This window comes from Cyprinodon tularosa, unplaced genomic scaffold (genome assembly GCF_016077235.1).
Source record: "Cyprinodon tularosa strain WSP-4 unplaced genomic scaffold, ASM1607723v1 ctg297, whole genome shotgun sequence".
In the NCBI taxonomy this organism is placed as follows: domain Eukaryota; kingdom Metazoa; phylum Chordata; class Actinopteri; order Cyprinodontiformes; family Cyprinodontidae; genus Cyprinodon; species Cyprinodon tularosa.
The window spans coordinates 634864-650188 of record NW_024039004.1 but is presented as its reverse complement, the minus strand read 5'-3'; positions in this window follow the sequence as shown (position 1 = coordinate 650188).

Below are 15325 nucleotides of genomic sequence, written 5' to 3'. Positions count from 1 at the left end.
TTTCGTTTTATTCCTAAGTATTAATTCTAAATGGAAAAATTTAACTTGCTCAGAGTTTCAAATACTCTAAGTTGCAGACTCAGAAAATCTGTAAACAAAATAGAGAAATGCAGAAATGATCAATATTAGCAAAGCTAGAAGCAAACGGTTGCATCCTCTTTGTGCCTAATTATGCAATATCTAGAGATACAAACCTTTGCTATAAAAAAAAACCCAAAATACATCTTGAAAGTTTCCAGAGTAGATTCTTTGACAGAAAAAAAATAAAAAAATCCCTAAATCCTGCCTGTTGATCCCACAAGACTTCTGCTGCGCTGCGCCTGATGTGAATCTGTTTACCTGCACAGGTACAGGTCTTTTTTGTCCCTCTGTCCACCAATAGCGAAGAAGCAGAAGGCTTAAACCAACCCCCTTTTTTCTGCCTCGGAGCAAATCCACACCCTGTTTTAACTGAATCTTTAAAGCATCTCCTCCCCCGCAGAAATCTTTTCAACAATTACACAAACCTGAATGACTCATGGTGTCCGCAAAGTTAATCTGACAGGAAAACATTACAATATTACCAAATAATCATGACAAAGCAAAAACACTAAGATATCAATGGTTTTAGCATGATCAATCAATATATGAACAGTTTTATTACTATATGATGACCAAGATTTGTTACCTGGATTACAAAAAAAATCTCAAAAGTGTTGTGATCATCTTTAAATGACTACAGTAGGTGCAGCTCAATAATGTGTCAATAATAAACATATCAGGTACATTCTGATTTCATGGAAATCTGAGAACTGCTGTAATGACCCCCTTTTGAATTTACTAATATCATGTCTGCTATTTCCATTTTTATATATTTTTGTGCCTTGGACTTTCTGTTTAATAGATTGAAATTTCATAGAGAGGCTATAGACAGACATACTGCAGATACACTGTACTGTTATATCAGTCAACACAGGTAAAGCATCTTTCTTATTTTGAGAATTTCATATTAGATTTGAAAGATTTGTTCAAATACCCCAAACAGCTCAAATAAATGGAAGTAATCAACTCTAGATCTAACTCAAGAATAGCTGCCAGCAGATATTTAAAGTTATTATTTTGCACAAACTTATGTTCCAGAGTTAAACGTCAGTGAGTCTTTCTCTTGCATTCCCTCCAGTCTCACTGATCTCCTCTGTCAGAGAAGGCTTGCAATCATGCTGCAGCTTGCCTGGAATGTTGCACTGAACATAAGCAAAAGGTCTGTAGTCAAGGTGGTGAGAGGGAAATTTACAAAAAAAAAACAACAACTTTGGATTGAGCAAAAGAAGTATTTGAAAGGATCCTAAGTTTGTGAAACCTTGGAAAAATGGTTGAAATAGAGATTAACCTGCACATAGAGGAATTAACTAGCTCTGACTTCAATATTGCCATACTGGCAGGAATTAGTCAAATTCTTACTTGATAAATTGATGAAAAAAGGCGAGAACATAGGGTTAAGTATATGATTGATGGTGCTTTCATATTTAAGCATTACCTACGGGAAAAGTAGCAGTCAGCAGACTTTTAATTAAGCATAAAGGACAAAAGGAAGAAGACTGCTTTGCTTATTTCAGATATTTAAAAAAATCTGTCAGTCACACATAAAGTCTTTAATAAAAACTCATACTTTGAAGATATCAAAATTAAACACATTTTCCAAATCATGTCTTTTTGTTCTTCTTGGGGCTCAGAAAGTCAATGTCATTTACAATGGATTGCCTAAATATCCCCACTCCCAACACTTTTTTACATTCTGTCTGATATAAAGCTCATTTTAGTGTGTTATTGCTCTCTAATACCTTGAAGAACCACCTTCTACTGCTCATCCTGATGAAAGATGAACTTCTTAGTCTTTTTTGCAGCTTCTCACAGATTTCCTTGCAGGATTGCTCTGTATTAAGCTTAACCCATTTTATATTAACTCTGACTGGCTTTCCTGCCTCAGCTGAAGTAAGGTATCCCAATACAATGACGCTTCTACCACCATGTTTTACAGTGAGAATGGTGTATTCAGTTGTTTGGTTTTAATCTTTCACCTGTAAAAATATTTTGAATGTAGGCCAGAGAGTCATATTTCTGTATTATCTTTACTGGAGCATGTTTTTTCTTGGGTTTTACTTTCATATACAGACCAAATGTGTAGAATCCACAATTGCTAATTGCTCTTAACCTAATCTGTGGATCTCTGCAACTCCCCCAGAGTTACCAAAGTAATATTTACAACATTTCATACAGTAGCAATGCTTTACTTAATAAGGCATTTAGTTTAGGTGGATTTTGCAGAATCTTGGAAGGTGTGTAGTTAAAGAATTTCCATTTTTGATAATGGATTCAACAGGGCTGTACAAGTGGAGCAGGAGTTTGCACTGCAATGCTCCTGGCAGAGCTGCCCTCTGTCATTGGTTCTGTTCATAACCTTTACAGAAAGGATATCTTTGTGCAGCTAAGGGCCAGAGGGGGTCTGGTTTGAGGACCGGTGGATTTTGTTGCTGCTTTTTGCAGATGACACGGATCTGCGGGCTTCCTCCTGCCAAGAACTGCATACCCCTTCATCCCTGCCACTTCACGGCTGAGATTGAAGCAGCAGGGATCAAGATCAGCTGCTATAAATCAAAAGAAATGGTTATCAACCATAAAACGCACATCTTTAAGAAGAGTTCATGTATCTTGGGGTCCAGTGATGGGAGAATGGAGCGGGACACTTTTTCCTCCTTTTGGCACCTTCTTCTTCTTTTTGACTATTGTGCTGATGTAACAAGTACATTTCTCCACTGTGAGATCAATGAAGTCAATCAATTCAATTCTGTTTAATATTCAATTAATGTTAAATTGTGCATTTCTATAGCTTAAAGTCGTAGGGAAATTATCAGGCCATATTGTCCCAAAAGTTCAAAAAAGTTCAAAAATGTATATCTTTAAAAAAAAAATCCTGTCTTAAAATCAGTCTTTTTTTTGTTATTTTATGCAGGCCAATTAATTATATGTCAGCTTGTACACCTAAATTCGGCCAATCATATATCAACAGTCAATCAAATTTATTCAGTCATTGCATCTTGATTCATATGTCACAGCTAATAAGAAATAAGAATAATTTCCTTTCCCATTGAGTTCCATCACAGTGTTCACGGGGATGGACGTCTGTGTCTTCAGCAGGCGTAGAGCTAACAGAACTGGCAGCGTTGTGAGGCAAGGGCTCAAACATGTACGGCTGTAAACCTTCTACACCAAACCAAGCTTCTGCCGCCCTGGCGTCCTCTTACACAAATACTTCGTCCCCACTTTCTTCCTCTAAATAAAAAATGTATAACGGAGGAGACTCATCTACGACCTCTGACACAAATCTCTCCTACTCTTACATGTTTCCACTGTCCATAGCGTTCCTTAAAAGTGTCGTTCCTAAGTCACCAATTTTTGTACTACTTGGTCCCAATGTAATTTCCCATTGGGAACCTACTGGCACTAAGTTGCTAACTGGTTAGCAAGATGCTTCCGAGAAACCGGCCACAATCAAACTTGCTTGCGAACCTTCCGCCACAACAACCCAGCCCTCTTGATAATCGTCCAATCACATTCACTTTATTCACTCATGTAAAGTCAGGAACCACTCAGGAGAATTCGGAAATGTAACGTTTGGAACAGCCGCTTCCCACGACTTTAAGAAGAAGAACCTGGATAAAAACGGCTGAAATTAAAGTGGTTGGGCTCTTCCTTAGAGACAGGTTGAGGTCATCCATGAGTAGAGCCACTTCTCCTGTACACCAAGAGGAGTCCGCTGGGTTAGCTCAGACAACTTTTCAAATGCCCCCTAGACGCCTCCCTCAGCTGGCCAGGTAATGCTTCAGGCTTCCCCCTGCAGAACTGGAGGAGGTTTCAGGGGAGACGGAAGTCTGAGAGTTTCTGGTAAGACTGCTTCTCCCATCCCCCATAAGTGGAAGAATATGAGTATTGAACAGAGCTAATTGTGATGCATGAAGCTTCGGATACTGTTTTACAACAAACTAATGCTCTTAAAACATCAGTGGGCATCACAGTGGATTTATGCTGCAGTTAATCATAAATAGTTATATCAGTGACTTTAGAATAATGTAGATCTACTGGATTTTATTTAAGCAGGTACGAATAAAGAGGCCCCTATACAGATGTATTTTACCCGCTTTAGATATTTGTTTGTGAAAAAGAAGACTATGCACCATTATTTCTTCTTAAAAACACAAAAGTGAACTAAAATATGTCTAAGTAAGGGGCAAGCATAGTTTTGCTAGGCAATGTAAATATAAATCTCTTTTAACCGAGCAACTGAAAGAAAACAGTAAAAAAAAAACTACATCAGCATTTATTTCATGGAAATAAAAATGATGATATGAAAATCTTGAATTTTCCATGAAGCTGAAGGACTGTCAGAGAACTATTGGTATAAAAATATAGCAGCAACAAGAACAGGGAATAAACAGAAGACCTGGTGAGAGTGGAATGATGGTCACAGGCCCCCCGCTCAGAGAATACATGCTTTTCTCACTGAAATGGCTTCTTATAAAGAAACGAGAGTGAGAAAAAAATTTTGGGTTAAAAAAAAAATAACAAGCACAAGGATGTTTTGAACTTCTAAGGAATAACTGAATATTTAAACTCCTTCGCCCACAATATGGAGGGAGAAAGCTTGGATTGGCAGAATTGAAAGTATGAAAGTAAACACAAGCCCTGACTTGAACTAAAGCAATGGTGTTTGCTACCTCAGTATTCTCTCCATCATGATATATTTCCAAGTGTTTTTGTTTCATCTTCATAAAGGTAATCTCCCTGAGATCAAGGCCACATTTAAGAGCAAACCAGAGAAAGAAGTGTTCCAAAAACAGGCCTCAATGAAACATCAGTTTGAGGGGATTAATATGCTGATGAGCCAATCCAGGGTCCCTGAGGGACTCTGAATCATGCCGAACACTGTGAGAAGGCATAAACCCACTCTGGAATCTATTTAAATCATCATTTTTCAAAGGCAGGAGACACAATGATAGCTGAAAGTCATTTTCTTTTTTTTTTGGGAAGCAAAAATAAACTAAAGGGAGGATTCTGAAACTATCTCTGTTTGTTGTAATTTTGGACATTTTCCTGAATCAAAGAGGAAATGAAGCAATCTTACTTTACACATAGGTACAAAAAAGGAGACATGGAGAATGAAAGTTCTTGCGCTTGCATGTCTCTACATGCATCAAATGCAGAGCTGTAGAAAAGGTATGTGCCCACTTGACAGATTTATAACATTTGTTTCTTTGTCACTCTTAAAGGGTTTAAATAGTGAAAAATACTTCAAAATGAAGCAGCTTTCAAATATTGATTTCAATTATGAGGTGAATTCTATATATATTACCCTTATATCACCCAATCACCCTTATGATACAAGGGTGATTGACCACTAAATGGCTGAGGAACATTGTACTGGCCTGATTTCTGCCAGACCAGTGGAATCAAGAGATTGTTTAAAAAGAATCTGTGTGAGAGCATAAGGTAGGCTACAAGTTCTCAAAATGCAGCACCCCATGTATAGCCTGCCCTAAGCTTTGGTTCTGAAGGGAACAACTGCAAGAACTATTATCTATAATATGTGGAGATTATGGAGTAGTAGAATTCTTTTTTCCCCCCTTTTATGCTTGTTAAGGTTACAAGAAACGTACAGCAGTGTGTAGCAGTACACTACACACGTACAGTAGTGTGTAGCAGTTTCACACGGTTTTCGTCTTTTGTTGTCATGTTTTTCAAAGTTTTCTGGTACAGAGCCATGTCCTTAATGGTGCTTTAACAAACATGATTTAACCTTTAAACGTGAGGTGACAGAGCTTGGGGCCATGATACAATGATCCACTATGGCAACGAATAAATAAACAGGAGTGGCTTTACTTTAATCCAGCAGAGCTTAAAATTTGAAGGCATGAATATGAATCCATTCCAAAGCAATTTGTGCCATATATCATAAATATCTGGATTATGGAAAGGAAAACCTTAAACCTGGACTTTACTTATTATTTATTATTTGCTTTACTTGAAACATTCTTAAAAGGGTAGTTTTAGATTTTGGAAGTGGTGTTAGCATTTAATCTCCAGCAAATACCTCACCATTGTGGCATCCTCTGTTTGACGAAACAGAGATTAGTAAAGGTTTGTCAGAGTGGAACCAAAACAAAAGTGAATTTCTTTTAAATCAAAATATTCCAAACTCAAAAGAATCATCCAAAAAATATTTTATTATATTACTGTTTTGTTCACATATATCCTTTATGTATTAATACAATGCTTCTTAATTTATTTCCAATTATGAACACATTCAGTATAACTGATGTAGAAATTAAACATTAGTCACAATGAGGAAGTTAAAAAATAGAAGAATTCAGTGGAAGCGCCCGCAGCCCTACAAAAATCTAGCCTGGGTGCCAGTCCGAACTTAGTCCCGCCCACAAGGTTTGAGTTCGGGGAAGTTAGGTCTGGCTCTGCTCCATAGTAGCTCGAGTATTATCGCCCACTGTCAGGCGATCCAATCAAATTGTCAGGGCGGGCTTTATACGATGATGGACAGATGATCAAGAGTAACGTAATCAACCACGTGACCAAAGCGCGCTTGGGTGACAACAATAATGGCTGCCGCTGGAGAGTTCGGGTGAGTAGATTCTGCTATTAGGTCTGTTCTAGAAGATATCGACAGCAAATTAATTTTAAAAGAGGAACAGAGAAACGCGATCAAGTCTAATCTTCTTATTCTAGGCGTGCAACTGCACGCTTTGATTTTTGTGGACAACAACTATGCCTCGCTTAACATACGTCACGCACTCCGTTGCTCTTATTGGTTGTAGGTCTATCCAATTGAGTGCAGAGGCATTTTTTTTCCTGGTTCGTTCGAAACACGCCCCATAATCAGAGCTCTATGGAGCAGTATCAGACTCATATTCTGACTAGAATTGAGTCGGACTACGTCAGGCTAACAAAAATCACCTGAAATTAAAAAAATTAGATGGATGTAGAATACAGTAATTCCACTGACCTGAATTTGATCTATTTTATCTACATTTTTTTGTATTTTCTCTTAATTTTCTTATTTTAGGCTTCCTCTACCTGCTTTTGCTTTTGCCATGTTTTTATCTTTCCTTGCTTTTTTAAACTTCTATTTCATTGTTGAATGTAAAGCACTTATAATTGTTGTACAGGAATTGTGCTTTACAAATTAACTTGCCTTGCTTTGCCTTAAGTCTCAATATGATTCTTACAATAATTAAATGTGCTTGGAACATATTAGGTAATAGCATACATTTGACATAGGATTGTAGTTGTTCAAAACAATATATATTTTATATGCATATTATATATTATTTACAGTGAGATGTATGCAATGCATAAACTTAAAGTAAAATCAGTTTCCTATATATATTTTTGAAATTGTAGCCAATTATTTTTATTAGTATACACGTTGATATGTTTGGGTAAACAAAACCTGGTAAACACACCAATTAGAATCTCAGTGGCAAAATGTAACATTAAATATGGTAAAATTTGATGCTTATGGTTATACAAAGTCTAATTACATACAAAGTCATTTAATTCCTTCCAAAATGTAAAAAAGTACACGTTTTTTTCACATTTCAAACTTCAGGTAGGAGTAGGTTACTTCTTTCTGATAGCCATTTTATAATTAATTTTGAATAAAGTGTTACAATTAATGGCTTCATACTGTTTAGACATGCCAGCATAGCTTTTGTCATAAGGTATTATAAATAAAATCATAAAAATATTATTTGATAAATGTATTTTCCACATTGCATCATAAATCTCACCTCTGTTCGTCTGTATTTTACTGATTTTGAAACAGCAACATCAAACACAGCTGTCCATAAAAAAATAAACTCCTTCTTGCTTTAAATTTACCCCTGAACAGGAAGGATCTTGCCCTTTATCTCCTTCATCTTGCCCACTAAATGCCACAAAGGTGGAATTTTCCATGAACTGCTTCCCTGAGTTTACTGTGGAATTCCGACAAGATTCAGCAAGCCCAGCAGACCTCTGCATCTCTGCAAGTAACTGTGTGCAGAAGTACTTTTGAACATCATGCTTACCTCTTTGGTTTTCCCTCTGGGGAGGGGGTTTGTTAAGCTATCACCCTTCTCCTGTAGCATGGGTAGTTGATATGGTTTTTGGTTGATTGTTTGGGAACAGTTGGCATCCTGCTGTGGGCTGTTTTAAGGTATTAGTAATCTCTGCAGTGAGATTTGTTTGCTTTATCCCCTAAGTCATAAATGCAGACATTCATTTAGTGAAAGAAGGCTGAAGTAGAGATTAATCTTAAGGCAGAATTCAATCAATTTGTCTGACTTAGTAACTTTAAAAACAGAGCGCTGAAATGGGAATACTCTACGGTCGAAGCTGCTGGGCAACATTTACGACTGCTCTATTAAACTGCCAAGATTGCAATCTGCGCCTCAAAGTAACAGAGCTTGTAAAGTTATACAACACTGGGCATGTACTAACAAAACAGCTGCACATTTCCTCCCACTTGCTCCTTTCACACAGGTGAAGGAGGTGCATGATGATGTATGGAGGAAATGACAAGAACAAAATGACTCTGAAAAACAACACACACACGCATTTCTGCAGTCATTAATATACAGCGTATACCTTTAGGGAAAGCATTAACAAAACTCCAGTTAACGGGTTGAAAATGAGATGACTAATTGTTTAGAGGTAACAGATGTTGTTATGTGGAGCATTACTCCAACGGTCTATGAAATATCGAGTCTCTGAGAGTTTTCAGAAAAAGCTGTGTTGCTCCTCTCAGATAAAACTAAATAATGTATTTTTATGGCTCCTCTGTGGATCATATGTCTACACTGTGAGTGTAATTACAAAAGGCATGAGTGGAACACTAGCACCATCTGTGTATGATTCTTTCTTTTTCAAACTGGCACAAGTCACACAAGTTTAGGTTTTCCAGTAATGCTTCAGAAGGTAAAAGCTGGGTTTGCTGTGACGGCTCAGAACAAAAAATGTGAAGCAGGAAGAATTTCAATTTTTTTGTTGATATGTGAACAAGAAAAATGAGCTCAGAGAACATTTTGTTTGAGGTTCTATGATTCAGCGTGCTTTTACAAAACCAGCACGAGCACATCTGAACATTGTCTTACTTTGAGGACAGAGTGCCACCTGTTGATTTCTTTGGGGATTTCAAGAAAAGAGGCGGTTTAACAATTTTACACCATTTTTCCTTTATTTTCAGCATCATGAGGAACCCATGAGGTGTTTGGCACTTGGCATCTTAAAGACATGGCTTACACAATCCAACTGTCAGATACATATGATAATATTATCCGCAAAAATGGTGGTCAAAATACTATACACATTGAGAGAGAATTAGCAGTCCCTTATCTACACAATTATTAAAAAGGAAATCTCTATGCATCCATGCACGGTAGATGGTTTGCTTTTTCTACTCCTAGGAATTGGCTAAAATATTTCCCTTTAATAAAGCCTAGAATGCCTTATGGTATCTGAGCCATTATAGGATGGCTGACACACAGACCAGTTTTCTTTCTCAGCTACTCACTTATGAAAATGCAAAAGCACCTACATTATTTGTGCATCCTAGAATATCTTCACTAGAAGTACAAGAAAGTCAGTCAGAGGTGTGGGAAGTGTTTTGCAGGGTCGTTTTGAAAGAAAGTTTAACATTAAGGCTTTAACAACAAAGACAAGTGGAGTTACAATGGTATTGTTTTGATCAAAGCATATTCATATGTTCAATGGTCTAGTCAAAGTCCACACCCAGATTTGTTTTGAAAACTTTGTCAGTTTAAAATTAGGAAATTTCAAAGTTGCTGTTCAGTGACATTCTCCATCCAATCAGGCTGTTTTTAATGATTTATTATTATTTTTTTGAGTTTATACGGCACTAGTGGCTCGTTTTTTTGTTTTTTTTTCAACAGTAGGCTGACAGGAAAGGGGGTATGAGAGAGAGGGAGAGACATGCAGGAAAGGACCAGAGGTCAGATTCGAACCCATGACACCTTCATCAAGGCCAAAGGCCTCCGTACATGGGTCGTGCGTGCTAACCACTGTTCCATCTGCACGCCCCATTTTTAATTCTTACTCTGGATGTGCAATTCTGACAGCGATGCATCCCCAAAGACTTGCACTTGTAATTGCTTTGAAAGGCGTTTGAAGAACAAAATGATTGGTGCGAAAAATGTAAATGTAAAACACAATCTTCATAGTTTGATTTGATAAAAACATACATCATATTTTATCTACTTCACATTTTGCGTCAGGGCGACAGTTAAAATCCCACTACGACTTTAAAGTTAATGGTTCTTAAATGATTAAGTGTGTCAAAACCAAGGATGTGACTTGTTTTGCAATGACCTTTTGGGAAGAAACAAGATTAAAAAATAAAATCTTCTCATCTTTTAACAGACATCAACACTGACATGTAGCCAATTAATATGGATGATGTGAGAATATTTCACAGCTGAACTTCTCCACCTTCCCTCTTCCCTGTGGTTTTTAAAGTAACCCTCATCAACAGCAAAGGACATTGGATGTCTGACCTCATCACCTCCCTACAGAATCTAGACCTTCTACCTAACCTTGGAAAATGTCCAAACCAGCAGCATGTACCCCCTCAGGAGCGGAAAGAAGTTACAGGATGAAGGTCAATGAATTGCAAAGTTGTTGCATGCTAAGGAGCTCTTCTACCTCAGAGAGATGAACAATCTTTCAGTTTTTAAAGAAAGTAAGGAAGAGAAAATCTATCTATCAAGTGTACGTTCATGGAGAGATGTCACAAAGAATTTCCTGGGAAGAGTAGCCCAACAGACAATACAGAAAGCAAAAGACAATATGATCATTCCTTTAATATCAAAAGTTCAAAATTTAACTTAAAGATCTTGGAAAAAATACCTTTTTCTGCTTTTTAAGATTATTTACAAGGTCCAAACTCCATAGGAGGATAAGAAATGCGTTTGAAATATTGGTGCAACAGCGTGGGAGGATCAGTCTCCTCGAGTTTTGAGGCAGGAGTGTGGGACCACAAGGATGTTTGGATTTAATGACCTTCAGAAATATATATTCAGAAATATATTGTCATGATCTTGGGGCAGATGAATGGTTATATTACTCATTTCATTTACCTGCCTATTTTCGCCCAGTTTTTGTCCTCACCGCTCATCTGTTCCACCTGCTCCAGCCTCTACTTAACCTGCCATCATTATTTCAGCCCTTGGTAAGAGTCTTCTTCCAAATCTTAGTGTGTTCTGATTGCCTGATCATAACCCGTTCCGTCTTTGGAACTCTGAGCCTGCCTGTTCCCGTTCTGATCTGTTTGCCTCACCTGTCTTTGGACTCTTGCTGGATTCTGCCCGTTTTGCAAACCTGGAACTGCTTCCTGACACGGCCCTGGATTTCCCTTGGGTACCTCTTCAGATCTCTAATCTTCTGGCCGGGACTCATGAGTACATCCTCGACACTGGCTTTACCCTCTGGATTATCCTTGTCTTTCTTCGTCTGCTCTGAACTGATCTCCTGCCTGTTCTCCAGCCTCCGGGTCTTCATGTCTGGGAGTCTCTGGCCAGCGCCCGCCTTGTCTTGTCGGCAACCAACCGACTGGAACCAACCTTGTTCTCTGGGCACGGACTGAACTTTAAGAACAGGTAAGTGACTCACATGTTCATAATCTTCGTCCACCAGATTGACGTGGTCACTAACCTGTGTTATCTTCCTGCAGAGGTTTCTGCCTTAGAAACCCTTGCTGTTTACTGCAGATCCGTTACTTTAAATAAACATTCTTTTTCAGATATCAAACTTCCTGTCTGCTTCGAAAAATGGGTCCTTTTGTTCTGAGCCTGACATTTATATAAATGTGTCCATTTAAAGCTGAGAGTTTTGGCTAACATTTTTAAAATAAAATCTAGATCTGATTGGCAGCCCAGGGGTTTATATTAGGTCGACTTACATAAAAAAAATAACTGTTAAGATCACTGATGGTTTCATACTTTTGCTTTTTGAATTCAGAAGCTGAGCGGTGTTCAGCTCCTGATAGAGGCCTCAATTATCTTTGATGTCTCATTAATCGAACCATTTACTAATACTATGTGAGACTGTGCTGCTGTGTCTTGTTGCTGCTGCTTTGAAAGGAAAAGGTCCTCACAGTTGGCAGCACATTTGTAGCTCCATCTAGAAATAAAAGCATACATTTGAACAACATTCAGGGCAAGCTCAAGGTCTGCCATCCATCGACAATTTCATCTAAAAGTATGACGAGGCTTTACTGAAAGAGAACAGGCCATTACTAACGAAGATGGGGTCTAATGTTGGATCAATTTGAGTCTTTTAATGATTACCCGCCTTTGATTGAGCCAACGCTTCACAGCAGACTCGAAGAACACAAAGAAGGGGCAAAGTACTCTTCTTCCATTCAGACGGTCAAATTCTAAAAAAATAAAGTCTAACCAAAAGGGCCCACTCTCAGTTCTTTTTGCAATTATTTAACATTTTCTAAATATGTTTTATTTCTGAAATTATGAGAGAAGCTTACTTTAATGATTTAATAAATATAAAGTTGAGGTTGTTTGATATAAATGTGCATCATATTAAAAAATAAAGCGATATTAAAAAAATGTAATTTATTTCCTTCTATGATCTCTATCTATTCACTAAAATATACCATGTAGCTTACACAAATTTATGATGATTATTTACTTGACCAAAAATGTGGCATTTGTGATTAGATTATTAAATCAAGACGATAAAAAAAAACATGTTTAATACATAAATGTGGTATTAAAGAGATGTATCTTCAATGTGTCCTTTAAGGCTGTAATTTTCAAAAGGCAGTTTTATTTGACAAACAAGGCTCATCATTATCTTATTTTTTTTATCATTGAATATAACGCTTTGATCTTAAATCTTTTATAAAATCCAGAACCAAAAAATCGCAAACTGGAAGACATTTAAAAAACATTTCCTGCAGTGAAGAAATTTTACACTTTGAACTTGTTTTTTTATTTATATATATATATACATTTGATATATAAAGGTCTAATTTCATTTGTCTAAAAAGATGATTTTTTTTTTGTGAAAGTAAGATTCAAATAGCTACATATCTACCTTATTTTGGCAGATATATTTTATTGAGCTGATTTTTCTTAATTGTTCTCTTTTTTTCAGGAAATGCACCTTTATTTTCCAGATTTGCTACAGACATTTTTAGGTTTCATCAACTTTGTACAAATGGATTGTAAGGCAGATGTTGTTTTATCAACCCTTTTGTTCTTGAGACTTAAGTGCTATCAGTGCATTTATAGATTGAATTCTGATTACAGTGCCTATCCTGTACCAACCAACATGCTGATAGATGCAGCATGGACATATTGCAAGCATCTAGACTTATAATTGGTTTGTGACATGTTTGGACACGAGAAAACATGGTCTTGATTTAAATAAATTTCAATAGTATAATGGGTCAAGGTTTTTGTTTAAGGTGAATAAGGGCTTAAGATGCCAGCATTTGTATTCATTAAAGTGGTTAAGAGTCCTTTTCATAAACAGCTTCTTTCCGACAATTTTTGCAAGAGCATTATTTGGTTGACAACTTCCAGTTAAACATGAGAGAAAATCTGCCACTGAAGCAATTTATCTGAAGAATGCTGTTCAGGCAAAAGGAGAGTTGAGGGAATTTCATTTACAGAAGTTTATCAGTCTTTGGTGGTTATTTTGTGTTATTTTTGTGTGCTTCCCTTTCCCTTCTCAGGGAGCTCTGACAAGTATATAAAAAGGCTGTATGTATAACATCAACTGGTACTTCCCAAATATTGACACCCCATCTAACAAGCATATATAAATAAATGAGCAGCTAGCAGTTTATTGCACAACTGGTACATTTGTGTGTCTTAAAAGCAAATCTATTCCCCACTATCAAGTTGTCTGCAGCCTCTAAGAGGTTTTTCTTTCAGGATGTCCTTGTACTGTATTTAGTTCCATCATTTACCCATCAAACCACACTAGCTTCCCAGTTGCTGTTGAGCCTTGCCACACAGTGTCAGCACTAGGGGTGTGGGAAATAATCGTTTTGGCGATATATCGTGATATTCGGCTGCCCAATATAATATCGATCTTTCACTTCTTAGTATCGATTTTCAAAAAAAAAATGGTTACATAAAACATTGATGGGAAAAGGAGCTACCTCTGCACCACCACTCTGGCAGAAAGTGCTGTGGAGCCCTTTAACTGTGCGTGCAGCACCAAATCTGTATTTGAGGCAGTCACAGTGGAAGAAAACCCCAAACAACATGGATAATAATACCTAATCAATATTTTTTGATGAAAACATACAGCACTTGCTGTTTTATCTCATCATTTGATTTTGATAGCTGGGGAAAATATGGCAATATATGGTGATACTGCAATATCGTGATAATATCGTATCGTGACCCAAGTATCGCAACATGTATCGAATCGCAACACTCATGCCAATACTCACCTCTAGTCAGCACCACCACCATGTTTAATTATAGGGAGGATTTGCTCATGACTTTGTGCAGCGTTATAGTATTTTCTCTCCACCTTGCATTTTGATGAGAGCTAAATAAGAATCAGAATCAGAATCAGAAATACTTTAATAATCCCAGAGGGAAATTACTTTTGTTACATGCTCCAGTTACTGTTTTATATATATATATATATATATATACACACATCTAACTACACAATATGATAAAGATAAAAAAATAAAAATAAAAAGAGATAAAATATATACACATATAGCTCTTCTGTATATATATATATATATATATATATATATATATATATATATATCTGTACAGAAGAGCTATACGTGATAAAAAGACTTTTTAAAGTCTTTTTATCAACAATTTTGTATTACCCATCATACAATGAAGTGGCGATCATGACTCAATAAGTTACAGATCCAACCCTGATGAGTTAGATACGGTAGGCGAGTTGAGAAGAGCAGCCCAAATGAAGCATTTTTTAGGTCAATATATTGACCTAAAAAATGTATATATGTCAATTAAATCAACAGTTCAAGAAACCTTTAACTTGTTGCTTTAAGAATATTAAATTGGGCCTAAAACCTTATGCTTGGTCTTGGCCCATTTTATGCTACAAACGTTTAAATGCAATTCAATCTTTTCTTGAAATTGGTTTATATTAACTTCATTCAGGAAGGCGCTTAAGGCAATTTACAGAGGGAATAGGAGGATTTATGTTTGAATAAAGAAAAACTATTATAATCTTATTTCAAGTGCATAGTTTGTAA